This window comes from Drosophila montana, unplaced genomic scaffold, assembly GCF_035044405.1.
Source record: "Drosophila montana isolate Dmon_TW-CO22-7 unplaced genomic scaffold, ASM3504440v1 contig_3513_1, whole genome shotgun sequence".
In the NCBI taxonomy this organism is placed as follows: Eukaryota; Metazoa; Arthropoda; class Insecta; order Diptera; family Drosophilidae; genus Drosophila; species Drosophila montana.
The window spans coordinates 87,186-106,262 of record NW_026998392.1 but is presented as its reverse complement, the minus strand read 5'-3'; the positions used below and the strand labels follow the sequence as shown (position 1 = coordinate 106,262).

General features: G+C 36.3%; 1 protein-coding gene across 1 annotated transcript in view; it reads right to left on the bottom strand.

Moving 5' to 3' along the window:
- The window catches only part of LOC135435127 (uncharacterized), a 169,385-nt gene extending 150,308 nt beyond the window's left edge, over nucleotides 1-19,077 (bottom strand). Inside the window, exon 1 of the mRNA XM_064692033.1 lies at nucleotides 18,469-19,077. The gene's annotated coding sequence lies outside the window, so the exon portion shown is untranslated. The remainder of the gene's footprint in view (nucleotides 1-18,468) is intronic.

The following is a 19,077-nucleotide window of genomic DNA, read 5'->3' as shown; positions in this document are numbered from 1 at the left end:
TAAGGGATTTCAAATAAACACACTTATTTTGAACGTGTTCATTTGCATTTTTGCAAATGTAATAGGACTAAGGGCCACAAAGAGTTCAGTTCTATGGGCAAGAGTTGCTGTGCATTAATCACTTCAGTTCGTTTTTGTAGCATACTTATGTGCGCTCCGCATAACAAATGTTTCTATTCTGTGCGTTTTGGGTACATTTTTAAATGACACAAATGTCTTTTATGTGCTTCAGTTTGCCATTAGCCCAAACGGAAACTCGCTCGGCTGTCACAAATTGGCATTTTACGGATCCCAAATGTTCAGCAGAAACTTAATGAATTGCGCAAAAAGGTTGTCAATGCTCATAAATATTGACACAAAACAAAAAGAAAACAATGAAAAAAAAAATATAATAAAACAAATTTACAATGTAGAATTTTATTAATAAATAGCTATTTATGCAATCATTAATAAACAAGCGTGTGCGAATAATCGAAAGAAAATATCTACGGAAATTGCAGCACATATTTTTATTTGGTTTAGTCAACATATTTATAATAATTCTGCGTTTATGACGCTTTAAGCGTGTGAACATAAATATCAGCGTAATCGCAAAATAATTAATTTAGATGTGTTTAATATTTAATAAGTGTTAAATAATCACAGCGACAAAAAAAATGGCATTTCATCGTTCTTTTTTACAGCTGCCATTTGGATATAACAAAAAATAGAGGTCTTTACATATTTATACATGTAGATAATATGTTTTACTAATATCTTTGATTAATCCAATATGACTGAAATTTATATGTTTGTTTATAAAAAAAGGCTAAAATAAATTGATCAATTAAAAGGAAATAAAACGTTAAACGATATTCATATCTATAAATTCAGGGATGAGAGTGACACAAATGTGTCTTCATTATGAAGAAAACACGATAAATATAAGACGTCACTTAAAATATAATATATAAAATAAAACATATAATATAAATAATACTCATAAAAATGCTTAAAATTGGCGTTAAGAAAATGTATATGTTATAAAAATGCGTTAATATATAGTTTCACCTTAAGTCAGTTTAATATGTAATTAAATACGAAAAAACAAATCAAGATAAATTTTCTTTGCTGTACACTGAAATAATGCATACCTATTTCTTCATATAGCAAAAGAAATTTTTAAATTTAGGTTTACAATTAGCAAAATGTTCATTGGCATTTTATGCAAATTGACAAAAGAGTTTCGCCAAAAATTGAGCGATAACTGAATTCGGTGTGTGGCATAAACAATTATGCGCCTTTTTCATACGCCGCCTATCACAATCTGCATAAATTATCTGAATTTCATTTCCAAAAGTTTCTCGACGGTCCAAAAAAAAAAAATAAACTGAAACAAAAAGCAAAACTTTTATCAAGAATCTCAGGCAAAATGTCAACACCGAAAATTGCGCAAATATTTAAACAGCGTTGCGAGTTTTTATTTCGTACTCTGGGATTAGGGCCAGGACAAAGGAAGATCAGTGTGGCGCATGCAAGCGTATAATTCAATTACGGCGAAAAGCACCGGAAAACAGTCGCAGCCGCAGCCAAAAGCTGAAAAAGCGCGAAATCAAAAAATTGCAATGCCAGCCGCAACGAGGAAGCAAAACAAAAACAAAACACACCCAATGCAAATACAATAACGAAAGCAAAAATGGCCTAAAGTGAGCAAAATGCGCAATATAAGTCGCTGGACCACTTGAGCATATCATTGGCCAGACGAGCCGAGACGAAATGCCAAATCCGAGCCTAAAGAGCCGCACACAAAGGAACCCCAAAGATTAACGAAAGCCACAAAAAAAAAGACGGAAAAAATCATAACAATTGAAGAAGCGCAGAGCCAGCGTTCAGGAAGGAGAAAAAAGGACGTCGTGTCTTGCAGCCAGACCAATGTCCATCCACAGATCTGACGGGAGCCTGCCATATTTCCTATGTAAATAATTTAAAGCGGAAATGACGTAGATTATGTGCCGGCAGACGGAAGTTACTTGGACCCAGCGCAAGGCGCTGACCGAAGCAAACGAGACAGACAAAAAAAAAGTAAGTAAAAAAAATAAACAAAAACTAGAATACAAATACAAATTTGCAAACAATAGCCCGCTCCTTCCCCCTCCAACAAAACATGACTGGGGCTAGCAGAAAGAGGCTACATTTTGCCGTTATTTGCATTTTTCTAGCCAACAGTGTTTTTTGCTTACCAAAATAAATTCAAATTACAGCAACCATGACCAAAAAAAAAAATCGTCCATGATGCTCATTTTTTGTTAAGTTCGGCATTTCTTTTATATGCAGATTGCTTAATTTACCGTTAGGAACAACTATTGGAACAGCAAAATGATAAATGTACGTATTGCAGCTAGTTAGCTGCGCAATATTGTAAAACTACCAGCGGGAGTCACCCGGCCTTCTTCTTCTTCAATCTTAAACCCACTTTTGATAAAATGATGGGAAAGGTATCGGTTACTGTTCCACATCCATTAACACAAGTACATATCTTATTCTAACAACCGTTGCTTTATTATATAAACAAAATAGAGATCATTAAAGCGCTTAGGTAGAGAGTTCGTGCTAGTGTATGTTGTGCATACTACTCTCTATAACCAAATTGATTAATGATAAAACTTAAACATATAAATTTCTGAGATGTCAGATGCATTTAGCATTCAGCTTCTTAAATAGTTTTGCCTCTTTTCTATAATATAAGTAAGTTACTTTATATTTAGCGGTAGCCTGATTTAAAATGGTTTTTCCCATTTTACACACAATTTCCAACAGATTTCATTATGCAAGTACAGTTGCATACGAGTAGGCCCACAAATTGCTTACGGCTCATAAATTATGTCCGATTTAATGCCCACAGCTTGTCGGCCGACATACATATGTGCATACTTGGTAATTGCGACAAAATTCAGACACTAAGTTTATTTATTTACCACCTAAAAGCATGCTACGAGAAGCAATAAGCACTGCTGCAAATGTCGCCGCCTGCCTGCCTGCCCGTCTGCCTGCCAGGCACACATCTCGAACAGTTGTCTATAAATCGAGCTCTGCAGCGGTCATAAAGCAGCCCCCAAGCCAGAACGGGGCGGACAAAAATAGTCGACTAAGCCATGTTCCTGCATCTGAGAGTTCAGATATAAATGTATCTGAAATGTGCTCTTTGTTGCAGCCTTTGAAAGATCTTTTCGCTCACCAAGTAAGCCTTGCTCACATATCTGGCGAATACTCTCACATTCTCTCTTTCTCCCTGGTTACTGCAGCATTGTCGAACTCTTAGTCGTTGCACAATATACCCACTTGCCATTGCAAAACAGGGTAGAAGATCATATGACCTTGAGTCACATACTTTCAGCTGTATGGCGACAGCCTATGAAAATCATATAAATATACAACAACAAAAATCAGGAAAATTACAACAAAATGCGACAAAAATACAAAATAAAAATACAACAACAAAACCGAGCACAATAAATACTCGCATATAGTCGCATCTGAGCTTCGTGACCAAATGAGGCCTAACGGGCTATAAAAATTACGAGCTAAATGGCGACGACTACTGCGGAATGGCTGACTGACAGACTGCCAGACCGCCAGCCTGCCAGACGGCCAGACGGCGAATTCAATTTCCAGCAGAGTCCGAGAATTGATGTCAAAGGCGTAGTCCGCACAATTCATTGACACATAAATTACTGACAGTGAAAATCGCTTTAATGAAAACCCTGAGTCCAAAGCAAAGTCTTTTTGACTTGTCTTCCTGCGTGGCTCTTTCTAAATATATATAAATCTATATACCATTATTTCTTATTTATTTATTGTACTGGTTGTCTTCGACGGTCGAGAGGAAGTGGCCCACTTCAGACAACGGCACAATCCGCAGCAATTTCAAAGGAAATCCGAAAAGTAACGGAAACAATTTACTTAATAAACCTGCTACGCTTTGAGCTTCGGACCGAATACCTTTGAAAATTATAAACAGCAGCTGGCAGCGGGCAATGTTGCGAGAAACCTCCATAAATTATAAATATTACGCAAAAAGGCAGTGCCACATGGTCAAATGGCTGTCGTGGGCTGGGCCCAGTCTCAACTTACAGCTAAACGACCCGCTGCCAAAGGGATTACACACATATGTGTGTATGTGAGTGGGTAAAGAAGTCCTTTTGTGAATTGCCTAAAAGGATTTCGATGGAATAGAGAGGTCACAATGCATTATAATTCCTGTGGATGGAGATGCGTAACATATCTCGGGTTGGCTCCAATGCCGATCACCTTTAGGGGATTGGGACACAAAGCTAAAAATAACATTGAAACATCACGTGTTTGGCTATAAAGCTGCAAATGTGTGTTAAATTATCAACATATAGGAATTATAAATACCTGAGTACCATGAAAGGCAGTAAAATAATCAAGAAATTGTGGCTGGTTCGAACAAACAACTCCCTGACCTTATATACGAATCGTGAACTCAGGTTATGGGTCACATATTTGTATGATTTTAATAAAACAATTTTTAATTTACCAAAATTATTACAGGTCATACATATTTTCATAGAATATTTTATATATTTGCTATTCATCAAATATATTATAAATATACAATAAATTATATTTAGTACCAAACATATTGTTTACCAAATCGCAATACTATATTCCTAGTGTAAAGAGCCTTTTAAATTTCCGACGGCTGACAGAGGCAGACAGCCAATTAACCTACTCACAATTTTATGAGCGGAGTAAAGTTATAAATAAATGTCTATTATAAAAGGTAATATAATAAGTACAAAATGTCTGCAATTCATAAATAATCTCATCAATAACCAAGAAATAAGACGATCTTAAGACCTCGTTGTCATAGCTCAATTAATTTAACTTATGTACAGTTCTTAAAAGCTCATAAGCTACTTAACATCTGTATATAAAATAAAACAAAAGGTAAATACAAATTTTTTTAATTAAAAATTATTCCATTTAACTGATCATATTTTAATAATAAAGAAGCTTAAGTGCGAAATTTAAAAAACACACATTTATAGGTAAATACAAATAACTATGAAGCAATGTCAACGCACTGTAAAGCTCAGGTGAATGTTCAAGTCCCTTCCATAAAGTTGGCTTGTCTGGCGCAACTAATTGAATTATCGGCCATGGGCTATAAAACTAGCTGACATGAGCAAGAAGGACCCACGATATGTGGTCCCCAAAAAGGACCCCACGAGAAGCGTATCAAATTGTTTACCTTTGGGGAAGGGCCCCAAAAGCAAAAACAAATAACAAATAAATAAAATGTGCTTTTATAGCACATACATGCGCACATACTGCACGCACATGCGTGTACATTTGTGTGCGTGTGAGTTTTTTTTTATGCAAAGTTCCTTTGCACAAAGCATTAAACCTGAATGCTGCAGAAAAAAAACAAAGCATATTTCTGTGCCGAGGCATAAAAATCATTTAAATGTTTGTTTGCGACACGCTCAATGCATGAATGTGTTTGTATGAATATTAATAATCAACATAAACATAAACACACTCGTAAATATAATACATGCGCCCCATAATGCTGCTAAGCTCGAGCCCCTGGGAGCAGAGTCCTGTGGCCTGGCCGCACAAAAACAAACGTCAACTGGGGAAGCTGCACTGCCCCACAGGCCTGGGGCACTGGCCGAGGGGCAGTGGGGGCGGTGGGACTGTGCTTAATATTAAATTATGGCTCACTTTTCGCTTTTATGGCACTACATTTACAATTGAAAAGATTTTCGGCCAGCCCTTCTTTGGCATTTAGTGGCCAAAAGTTCATTACGCCGCTCAAGGACATCCGCATCGGCATCGGCATCAGCTTATGCAAAACTTGCCAGCAGCCATAAACTAAATTAATGGCCCGAGGCTGGCGAATTTTGACGCGGCTATTACCAGAAACGAGTTGTGTTTTTATTCCGCTGCTAAAATTAATAGCCCAACCTCCCTCGCAGGACCGAAGCAGGCCTTTGAATGCGCCGCTGCGACAACAGGAAACACCATTTTACAGCAAAGCCCTCTGATAAGGCTGGGAACCAGCAAGCGGCAATTTAATAATCCTTTCCAATAGCTTAAAACTGTGCGCTGGTTAATGGCACGGATATGAAGTGTGATGCCAACTTCTGAGCGTGAAATTTAGTGTAAGATCTTGATCGAGTCATAATGACTCTAATGAGGAATAAATTCCACACTTTATTAATCCAAATGCCAAATACTTAGTAATCTTTTCTTTAGCTTATCTTGAAAAAGGGCACCAATCTGACATATACTTGTATAAATGAAATACAATAATTAAAGCCACAAAAAAAAAAAACAATAGGTGATGCTTACACTTTCTTTCCACATGTCGAGCACCTAAGCAGTTATGTGAATCACAAAAAAAAAAAATCACTACCAATTATGGGTATGCTCTGAATGCTTCTATGTTAAATGTGTTCAACTTGTCTCTGAATACAGATTTCAGACTCAAATTAAAAAAAAAATAAACCAAACAACTTATGTATCATGTTACTAAGCTAATAAGTTAAGTCATTTTATATTCAATTTTACTAATCAGAACTTACAGCAATAAGTATTTATACATTTATCGGAGATTTCATTAAATATTGCTTAATTTAAAAAATAATCTAACTCTAAAATAGAATGCAAGGAAAGGGAAATTAAAGTTCTTTCACGAAGAATTAAAGTAGATGTATTCTAAATCAGACATATCCATCTATCTGATGGTTCGACCCTCTGAATTCTAAAACTAGCTAACAATATATAGCTTATAAAACTGTGGGAAACTACACAATTTCACTTATTATATGTCATTTGTCTCCTAGGGTACCTTATATTCTGTAACTATTTATTTTAAATATTCTTAACAATTTTATATTGTATATGACTTGGCTTCAAGCAGTGGAGAGTCCATTCGAAGAGTCTTTATGGATTTAAGATATTACTTTGAATAGTTTAAGTTCAGGTGCTTGTCAAATTCATGACTTGAAGTTAAATTATTACTATAAAAAGATAATGTAACTAAATGCTCCTGTCATGGAGGGTATGGCAATCAAATATCTTGCATAGCCGCCGCGAAAACAAAAAGAAAAAAGCAAAACTTTGAAAGCTCATTATCTGGATCAGAAAAATGCGCACTAAAACCCAAACCTATTTGGAAGAGCTCCAAGCAATATCCTGACTGCACAGGCCACGAACAGGAACTGGAACATGGCGCGAAATTTAAAGCTCAGCACTTGAGCTGCTGGACAGGGCGCTAAGTGAACCACACAAAGCACTTAGGCCAAGCTGTCAAACATTTTAGCCACCTCGCTGCGATTAGACGCAGCCGCAATTGTTATAACGTTTATTGTTTTGCCATATTTTGAGCACAGATACCAAAAAACGATGCTAATGCAAGAAATGAGCAAGGAAAAAAGTTTTTGCGGAGGGGGCGGTCTTTTCCCCAAAAATTGAGATGCTGGCAATGTGTGCACTGATATTTTTAGAGCGGCCACAAGCCGGAAACAAAAATAATAACAACATGCTTCATGAGGGGGTTGTGGGTGGTGGATATTGGTATTGGTATTGGTAGCCGAATGCGTTCTATTGAAGTCAAGTCAAGTACATGCCAGACATACCAAATAACTTCACTTATTTATGCCCTAGAGCGATTCGTATTGTATACGGGAAGATTAGAATGGAAGCTTGGCAGGGGGAAGGTTGCTTTAGCTGGTAAGCCAACAACAGCATTTGTGTCAAATGGCGTAAACGCAAAGCAATCAGCGATGAGGCATCAATAATTCGCAACGCGTTTGTGTTCTCTAGTGTTGCCCGAACTACGCGGCACGGAGCGAGGCTTTAACAGGAGCTACGAGAAGTCTGTTCTGTGCTTTCTAAAACAAAAAATAAAAAAACTCTGTTACACGCCGAAAACCAAATACTCTAGTTGCCAAATGACCCTAGAAATTTACAACCGATTGTTTCTATAAGAGCTGTAACTATATACATATATCAGCTACCTATTTAATCTAGTCTTCTGATGTTGATAAGATTTTACTTATAAGTAAAGAACAAGGTGAGACTCAAAAATGTTGTTCATACGAAAATCTAAAGGAAATTGATATGTAGACCTGACAAGAAGATGAATCCATGCCAAATTTGGTAAGTGTAGCCTGCAAACAAAAAGACAGACGGACTGATGTTAATACTCATCAAGAATATATCAACTTTATGGGATCTCTGAAAACTATTGTACTCTTCTTACCCATTTTCAACGGTTTGAGGGTATACAAAATCGCAAGCAAACGGGTCATATTAAAACTAAAATTGCTTTCAAGTTGCGGCATTTGTTGTGGCTTCGCCTTTGACTTGACTTTTGTTTGTGGTCGGCGCCCACTCACTTTGCTTGATTTATGGCGCCACTTGCAGCTGACAAGCGCCACAAAGTATGCCACATTTTTTTCGCTCTCCCATTCCTTGCCTCTTGTTATGCTGAACGCGGCCTATTAAAGCAACTGACGACTCGTCTTCTCAATTTCATTTGGCTCGCTTTAGCTTTTTATATATTTTATGTTTTCGCGGTCACGTTTTTATCTCTTGCGAAACAGCCCATGGTAAACCGGGCCCAAATAAATTGGCGTTTGCTTTAATTTTTTCTTTTGGCTCAAGTGTTTTCTGTTTCGAACTGAAATTTATATGTGCACCCTTGTTGGTATACCCTAGATTCAAATGGTATTTAATAAGTTATTGTAAATATAAGAAAATATTTATTTCACAAGATCTTAAGTGAACTATTTTCCTTTCAAGCAAAAATTTATTTATTTATTTAATTTGAGTTCCTATCGAAGTGACAACAGGCTTTTCAAATAACTGAAAACTAAGTACAGCGCAATAATAAAAAATATAAAGTGCTGGGTATCTCTAAAAATATGATAATTAAATAACAAAGTTTGAATGCAGAACAACTCATAATGAGTCAGCTGTAAGCGTAAAGTTTTTGTAAGTATTAAACGGTATTTCTAGTACAGGGTATCTCTAAAGCCAAACCTGTAGATAAGCAATGAAAAACGTTAGGTATTTTGAATATCTCGTTGTCTGAACACAGAGCAACTCATAGTCAGGCAGCCAAGGATTTGTTTGATATTTTTCGTGCTTTTATGTTTTTCTATCTCAGCTACATTCTGTGTTTTATTTATGTTTTGTTTTGCTGGCCACTTAGCGATCGTTTGGCGCTCTTAGCCTCGACTTATGACAGTATCGAAGCATTGGACAATTCCCTTTTTCCTCATATGTTTAATTTATTACCCTCTATGTGGTGCTTGCTACGGAAAGTTGATTTACTGCTAAAATTCAGCAAAGATTGCGCAATTTTTATGTGAATTTAAAGCGACAAAGCCTCTTGCAAGTGAAGGTATATACAACTAAATATGAAGGCACACCATAAAGCCAAGTCATGAAAAAAACCAAAAAAGCGCTCAGCTTGTTGACATGTGAATCCACACAATATCCAGCGAACAGCGGACCGACTTCCGGGCAGGCAGTCAAAATATTTGCAATTGCCACAGTAGAGAATAAAAGGGGAATATAAGAGAACGAAAAAAGGAAAATTAACACGTAAATCTGGCAGCACAGTGTTCTATAGGGTAAAAATCAACTTCTTCTGTCAAAAAATTATTTCCAAACATTTATCATTGCACTATTTTTAACAGCTATCAAAAACAAAGCTGAAAGGCAAACAAATATATTGGTAATTTTCTAACTAACGCCTAGACTTAAAGTTCGGTTCATGAACCTGATTTTTCTCATGAATCCAGCTTTGGGTTCGACATCTGCTCGTCACAGATTTTTCATTTTTAATCGAGCAATTCAATTGATTGATTGAGAGAAAATATGTTGTTTCTTTTCGGAAATTGTACAATTATTTCATATAAAGTTTAGTCCACAGTGCAGTTTTGGCCGCATATTGTCACATGGGTTGGAATTGCTTTTGATTGGACTGTACCCACTGCATGCTGAGGCACCGAGGCTCTAATTGAAATTGAAAATGTTGTGTCGGCAAATTCGAATGTGTGTGTCTGCAAAACTTGCCCAAAACAAACTTGGTAAGGCGGCAAGCTTACAGCTGGTTCGGCAATTGGCTTGAAGTTCCGGCTCCAAACTTTCCTTCGGCGCTGTCATAACCAGTCTAGTACAGTCTCTTCCATTACCAACATCATATTTGTGAATAGTTTTTGCACAACTTTTGGCAAAAAAGAAATAAATAAAAAGAAGAGAAACTTCTGTTAGTGTCGTCCATAGCTTAACATTTTAAAATAAAATTAAGTGCGTAATTGAAAGTTGCAGTAAAATTGCTGACACCGAAAACGAGTCTAAATAAATAACTTGCAACACCTGGCGACAGTTGCCAAAATAAAGAGAAAAAACAGCTAATAGCTTTACACTAACAGCTGTAAAGTAAAATAATCTTTCCTACATTTTATCAACTTTGGTACGTTTTTTAATGGTTCTTCTATTCTATATACTTTTTCTTAGAGAAAATGGAAAATGCAGTCGTAAATACTCGCGTCGTCAAAATAACGTGTAAGCGTTTATAACAATTATTGATCCCTTAACATTAACTAAGAATGAGTTTAAGAAAAAGGCATTTGTTCTTGATCTTTTATCTTTTGCTGCTTATCTTTATAAACTTATATAATTAAGTATATTGATTGATAATATTTTTAAAAGCGTTAAATTATTTATTTTGATGTGCTGAGGCACCAAAGCAAAAGCGAAACAACTAGATTCCCAGATAGTCTATCAATTAATAAATACTTTGCTATACATCTCATTGAAACACAAAAAAGCAAAATAAAGATGACTGCAAGTCGGGTTGGAACCAAAATGGTTCAAACCGAATATTCTTTAATTACTTTTCTCCGAATCGAACAAGCTTCACATGAAATATAACCGAGCCATATTTTTGCAAGCAGGGTTTCGATTATTTAATACTTAAAAATTCATTTCCTTTGGCGTACATACGTTTCCACACGTAATTGTGCTTATTTGAGTTTTATGTGTGTGCAAACATGTGAATTATGTTGATTTGTTAAAACAACTAAACAAACCCAAATTGCTTTTGCTTTATTTGTATATATAAGATTTTGTATGTATTTTGAGATGCTTGTATCCTGCAGATCTTAGAACGTTAAAAATATCTTGTGTTTTAAGCCGTGAATATACAGTCAAAAAACCGTAAATTTCATCTATGTGAAATCCAAACCAAAGCACAACAGACCTAGCTGGTAAAAATCTGATACGTTTAACCTTTATACCCAAAACTTAACATGGAGTATGATGTATGTTTATCTGCTGGCAAACAGAATTATTTGCAAATAATAAATACATTTGAAAGCAAATAATAAAAGTCAAGCTGTTTTTGTTTTGATAAAACCGCAGCCTCTGCGTAATTTGTTAAATCACAAAATGCAGCACTCTAAGGATGTCAAGGCCTAAATGGCGAATGGATATAGAATTCATATTTTTGAGAAAATTTGAGCATATAACAGAAAAATGGCATTCACATTGCGTGGCGACTGATAAATATCGTGCACGCAAAAATTCTAATTTTGGCAAAAAAAAAAACAATTGCAAGAATAAATCTCAATTGTTTTTTTAGATGAGAACCAAACAAATTTTGAATGCCATGCTGACGATTTAATTAAAATTTATGCATGTGGCATAGATTACAAATTAATGTTTGCATACTGAGAGTATGTCTCTAGAAATGAATATGTGTATATGTATTTAGCTGGGCCTCACTGTTGTCTGGCAGGCGGATTGTAAAGCCAACGGCTAACATAAATTGTCAGCTGCAAATCCTTGACAAATCTGCTGCATTGGTTGTATTTGGCGGTGTCCTTTGGCGTTCTTGCGAGATAAATCTTTATTGCCTCATTTTGCTCAAAGCTGATTTCTTTTTCCATTCTGTATGCCTCGCCTTAACTTATTCACTGGCAATATTCGTTGCCAAACTAAGTGTGTCCTGCCCCGCCATCTATCCCAACTCGCTCAGCGCTTTGCTAGTGTGTGGCCAAAAAGACAAAGGCTCAGAAAGATAACGTCGCCTGCGAAAAGCCCGCATAGCAGCCAAAGTAGCAGCAGTTGCTGCTGTAAACCAACAATAATAACAGCAAAGGCAACAGCAACAACAGCTTCCGAAATAAAACGGCAAAACTTTGCAGCAATGAATGACAAATAAAAACGTAAAACATTTCAAACGCACAGACCAACAACAACAACCACAATAACTAAAAAAAAAAATTACCCAAGAAAAACTAAATGGAAACCGAAAAACTTTTCTGCTTGGCCATTTTGTTGCCTGCCCATTCAGTTGGCTTTAATTTTTAGCTGTGGGGCCCGATTCAAGTTAATAATTAATTTTCCGTGCTGCCAACAACTAACTTTAAGCTTAACCAAGGAGCTGCTAGCGGCCAGCTCTTTGCCAAATTTTCGCCAGCTTCAAGTTGGGTCTCAAGTTTTATGGCTCTTAGCGACTGGCTTTTAGAAATGTTTGCCTATACTTATTATTGTGTACATAAAAATGTCTTATTGATAGGCATGGTTCGAGCATCAGGTCAGGCGGGTCGAAAATTTGTTAGCGATGATCCCTGACAAGGGTCGATTGCCATTTGGCTAATTTTTGCAGTTTATAAAAGCTAACCGAGTGCGACCTAAGATAAACGTTCGACCCAAGATCTTATATAAAAGTTTGTCAAAGTTGTGAATGCGTGTTAAAGCATGTAGAGGAATAGTTTATTGAACTACACTTTGAAATAAATTATTAATAGTAAATAATATTTTGAGTCAACGTATATACAATGAATAATTGTATTGGAACTAAATATTTTTTTATTTTTAGATACCAATATTAATTACATTAATGGTAGACAAATTTATCAATTTCAAAGATTTAATGAACATATTTCAATATTTAATTTAAATATATTCTTAAGAAATAGTATGTATAAATATATAAATTAGACTCTTCTTATTGAAAACTTTTCTTTTCTATTCCGAAAAGAAATTTCTAAGCATGTTTACCATGATGATATAATAAGAGTAATTTTCCATTTGATTTCCTTTCTTTCATTTTCAAGTTCACATTTAGAGTGCCAAGTAAATATGTTCAACACTTAAAAAAGGGAATAGTTACAAATACAGCCCTAAGCAATTTCCACAGCATTGTAATCATTTGATTGCGTGTCTAAATTTCCCACTGGATTTCCTCGCTCCCATGTAAAGTCAAACTCAACAATTTGAGACAACACATTGCACAGTTCTCATGCTTAACACTGCCAGTTAGCTCCACAAAATAGAAGAATATAGAAGACAGTGTAAAAAGTTGCTCCACTACTCACATTAAGCAAACGCCATGTATGCCGCCAATGCATGGCACGTTGTGTATACGTTCCGTGTGCCGACGCCAAAGCACAATCGCCGTTCTGTTTCGGCTCCGTGGCGCACCGCCAGTGAAATTTAAATACAACCAACTGTAATTATGAAGTACCCGGCGCACTGTGGACACCACGAAAAGTCACACACACTCACACTCACCGACGCACTCACATATGTATGTGGAGGACCCGAAGCTATAACTTTGTGTTTGTTTAAACAGCAGCTGGCGCCACCGCCGCTTTGTTTGGTTTTCATATAAATTGTTTCGCACAATTTTCGCTGTTGTTTTCTTTTTGTGTGCGGTGTGTATTTGACTGTGTTTTAAATTTTGATACACATATTTCGTATATTTCTTTTGCCCGCACGTTTTTTACTTAATTTCGTGTAACATTTCGTCCTGCTCGGGGCGCATAACTTTTGCCTAGAACCAAGCGAGTTTTAATAAGCCACGCGCATTGCCTGTTTATGCATTCGCCCCTCCACAGTTTAGTTTAGGCAGTTTTGCTTTTCCTGCGGGTCATCCGGAAAACAGAGAGAGACTGAGACAGAGGACGAGACGGTAGATAGAGGTAGTTGTATATAGTTTCAGTTACAGTTGGCATTGTTGCTTTGAACGTGAAACCGAGACAATTTCAACAATTTGAACTTTTCAGCAAGCCAGCAAACAAACTTCGCCCACAAATAAACAACAAATGAAAGCCAATGCTCCATGGCTTAAATAAATAAATAAAAATAAATATATATATATTCTTGTGTGTATTGATGCAGAGCTGCGCGACTTGTGCCTGTGACTGCAAAGTAAACCAGGTTAAGCACCTCGGCTAGAAGTAAGCAGAAAGCAGTGCCTAAAACCACTATCGCAAATACCCTATAACTGAAGGAAACTAAGCTTCTAGCATATGTGTGAAATTTATGAGATCAATATGATAAGAACATATATTATTGGAAAAATGTATGTATTTGATTTATGATTTATAATATGAAATATGACACTGCCAAGAAATCCATTCAGATTCTCTGCAACTGATTGCTTACAGGGTAAAAGGAAGCTTTAAACAGCTGACAAGCTGACGCGACTGTCAAGCTGAGAAAAATAACCAACAAAACTTTACTACACGAACATATAGTTATATAGTTGTGGCATTATTTTAAGGTGTAAGCGCTGCCTGTTCGCAAGTGTGCGAAGCATAAAACACTCCCGCAGAACGTGCAACTTCAGATGGCAGCGTGAAACAAAGGGGCGCGCGACAACAACAACAACAACTTACTTTAAAATATTTCTGCTCGAATACAGAAAGTTCTCTCATGTATTACAAATGGCATAAAGAAATACCCAAGGCTATTGCACGCACTGTAAGCACTGGGAGACGGTGTCAAACTGAGCTCCATATCGAATTGCCAGGCAATTGGATTTGGTTTTGATTTAGCATGCATTCAACTTGGCTCGTAATCAATTGAGAGCAATCAAACCAATCGTTGCAAGTCTATGATTTTCGATGAAAGTGTTACATTCTTTGCAATAAATGCAATTGAGTTCGTTTTGAAATAAACTAGTTAAAGTGATGGCCCTTCAACTCTTCACATTGTAGGCAACTAAGGAGAGTTCGAATGTCTTAGTTATTGTCTTAGTTATTTAATTAATAATCATATTAGACTGAATATTTTTCGAAAAACGAGTTCTTCTTATAGGCCAACGGTTATAGCCATAACAGTATATCTTGACCTATTTTTAAATGCAACTTTATTGGCTCACCATTAATCAATATACTTTCTGCTCCGAAATTCAGTAAACATCTATTCTGAAAAATAATAAAAGGTCGCGGAAAAGATTTCAAAAGTCCACTTTATTCTTCTTAAACAGGTTTTAGCACAAACCGAAATTATCCGAATTAAAATAGATCAAATTTAAGCGATATTTTTAAAGCTAAATAAAATAATGAAATTTGTTTGGCCTAATCGTGAATTTCTCAGAATATTGCCCATTATTAAACCTTAAGAAGATATAAACGTTTGTTAACTCATTTATGGAAGAAGGATGTAATTCAAGCCAAAACAATTTAAAATTTTAAAATAAAATTAAACATGCTTTTTGGTTTGATGGATGGTAAATACTAAGCGGTGTTAAAAGTAGTGAATAGAATAAATCAAACTAAAATTTAAACTAAAACTTTTTCATTTTAAATACAATTAAATATAAATACGTTGTGGCCAGGGCTATGTAATATGTTATCTTAATTGCCAATAACAATATGCTATGCCGAACTCAGAAATTTCAAGTTTTTCATGTAAAAAATATTTAATCTATGATATAATTCACTTCCAATTGGGGACATAATCTGATTGAAGGGAAGGCCATTATTTCAATTTATTATTCATTTGATGAAATTTTAACAAAAGTATTAAATAAGAGCACGTACTTATTAAGACTGAAACCGAATACCAAATTTCAGTAAAAGTTGATATATTCGCTTTATTGGAATTAACTGCACTTTCTATGGGGCTTAATTTTACGCAGTAAGCAGCAATATTGAAAGAAATGCCTCTCGGCAGGCCACAGAGATGGTATATATATGCCACGCCCACGGCGCAACTGAAGGCAGCACAAAAAAAATATATATAAAAATAAAAAAAGAAAACATTCTGTACAATTTTGTGAAAACTGTCTGAAAAATGCGCGCATATATTTTTCAATGGTAAACCGATATGTTGCTGCGCCTGACAGCATGCAATAAAAAAAGCACACACACACACATATACACAGTAAAATATATAAAAGGAGGCGTGGGCAGGGGCGGCACAGCGGAGGCCTGCAAGTGCTCAAAACGCAGCACGCACCGAGCTTTGGCAAACCACTGATGTGCAAACAATAAAGTTCAAGGATACACGCTCACATGTGTGTGCGTGTGTGTGAGTGTGTATTTGTGGGGCCATATGTAATAGAGTTTGTTGCATACTTTGCGGTCGCATAGCCCGTGGGTCAAGTTGCGCCCATGTTGACTTTGGCAGCCCAGTTAATAGCACACGCACACACACTCACATACACACATGTTGTGTTTGCTGTCAGGCTGTTTGTTGAGTTTTAATTATGCTAATGCAAAATGCAAGCACAAACACTCTCATACTCACACACACGCTATGCAGGTGTTGTGCCTTGAGGGCAGGCAAAAGTTTTTGACTTTTGTGCGGCTTCTTTTGGCCTTTGGGCAAAAACGTTTTTCGGAGGCATTTTTAGGTCAAGTTGAGCATCATTTACCAACAATACCCTTCAAGCATTTGCTTATGTTCACTAAATTAATTAGTGTAGGGTGCTAAGCCCCTTGCCCTTTACCATGCCCTCACTCGGGCCATGTGCAAAAAAAAGTTGTGAGTAGTTCACGCACGCAGCTCGCTTACTGATTGTTGTTGCCTTTAATTAAAAATTCAAATTGTGTGGCGTGTAGCTCTCTCTCTCTCTCTCTCTCTCTCTCTCTCTCTCTCTCTCTCTCTCTCTCTCTCGCTCTGTCTCTCTTTCTGTCAGTCGGTTGCAGCACACTTGTGCGAGCATTTAATTACTTCTACTTTCAGAAAGCGGGAGATGAACAACAGGAACAGAGACAGAAACCTTCACCCGTTGTCTGATAATTGTTTAAGCACACAATTCTAATTAGTCTTGGATTAATGCGAAGTGCAGCTTGTTAAGTACTGAGGGCAGCCCACTGAGGGTCTCCCCTTCAAAGTAAAGTTCAGCTTTCAGCGTTATTTGTAGCAGTCTCTAATTGAAGTGCTTGTTTTTCGCTCTAAATACATATAGTTAGATTTCAAATGCATGTATTTCTATTAATCATTGAGCTAAAAAGTCCACGTTTTATGGAGCAGACGTGCTAAAAATAATTAATGCCCGGAAGGGGACTTGCGGAGAGCACCTAAATTACTTCGATAAAAATAAGTAAACTAATTTGAATGCTTACACGAAACCTTGATCTCCTGTCAACCATCTTTATGTAGGTAATGTCGCCAAACAAGTAACAAAATATATATAATTTTATATATAACATATATAATATATTATAAATAATTTATATAATTTTTAATGTGCCAAGCTTATACAATTCAATAATTTAAAACTTTAATACATAGAAGCTTATTGCAGCAGACTTATCAGTTGTATTTAGTTACAATTTAATATTTTTTTAAATTTTACTCCTTTTAACTCAAATCGGAAATGTATCTAGTGTCTTTGCCTGCCTCAATAGCTGTCTTTTAGAAGCAGACCAACTTCACAGCTTAAAAGTAGCTTTAAATAAATAATTAAATAACGTATAAGCTATGCTCATTGTCAATTATTTTTTGCCCTTAGACAAATTTATAGCGCTATGGATAGTAAATTTCATCATAATATCGTATAACGCAAGATACAAGGATTGATACTCCCGCGAACTGCAGGCTATATTTCTTGATAAGACAGGTATTCACGTGTGTTAGATGAGCTCATACATAAATATTATTCGCAAATGATACACCTGACTGGACAGATCATTTACTAAAGGCACAACAACTAGACAGGCAGCTCAAGGGATGGACAACAATAAACGTTGGCCCAAGACACTGAAAGGTACCCCGTGGATTGCGACTAATGAAGGGGCACTTATTGAAAAGGCCAAAGGCAACGTGCTAAATCATGATGACAAATGATATACGTAATTATGAAGAGCTTCAGTGATAAATTTATTCATTATTTAGCAAGGCAGCAGCTTATCAGGAATTATAAGTGTCGTGGAATGGGAAAATAATGAATTCATATTATTACGAGCCAGTCACTCAGTAAAAAATGCTTAGAAAATAATTTAACGATTTCCATGTCCATTATAAATTTGCATTTTAATAAGGTTAAATTTGAACTTGGCAAGTTGTAAGGAGAAAATATATGAAAATAATTTCTCTAGTTGCCGAAGCAGCATTAAACTTAAATTTAACTAATCATAGAATAAATGTGCTTGATTGAAGAAATCAAGAAAAAAAATACTTATCGTATTAATAACTCACGCGATAGTTAGATCGGCATATTGTGTTCGTCTTTTAAAGATTTTATTAACATTATTTAAACCGAATAGTTTTTTTTTTATTTTAATTTAAAACTGAATTGATTTGAATTTATCTCGACCTGAGTGGCAAATTCTTTTCAGCCTCTATGATGGGTTGGCTTATCACAAATCACAAATCAGCGCCGCACAATTTAGCCAAACGAGGCGAAACTCCATTGAATGAAATTCCCACAACGGCCGCAAAGGCTGAGGCGGGCAATTGAAACACCTACCTACCGCACGTATAACGGACCGTGTGTGTCACGCGTCAGTTGTGGCCAGGCAATGCTTGAGTTAGGTCACAGTCAGTGCTATAAAGCAGCCCGCGATAGCAACACAAAATGCGGAACGAAGACGCGACTTGCAGCGGTTACAATTTACAGGGGCAGCACTGGTGCCGCACTATTTGCATATATAATATGATTATTTTTTTGCTCCATTGCCACACACAGACACACACATGCACAGCCACACGCTCGACACACTGTTAATTGGAAATGAAAATCTCGTGAAAATCACGTTAAAAACGCGAGCTTTGTAACGGAGCAGCGACAAAAATGAATCGCACGAA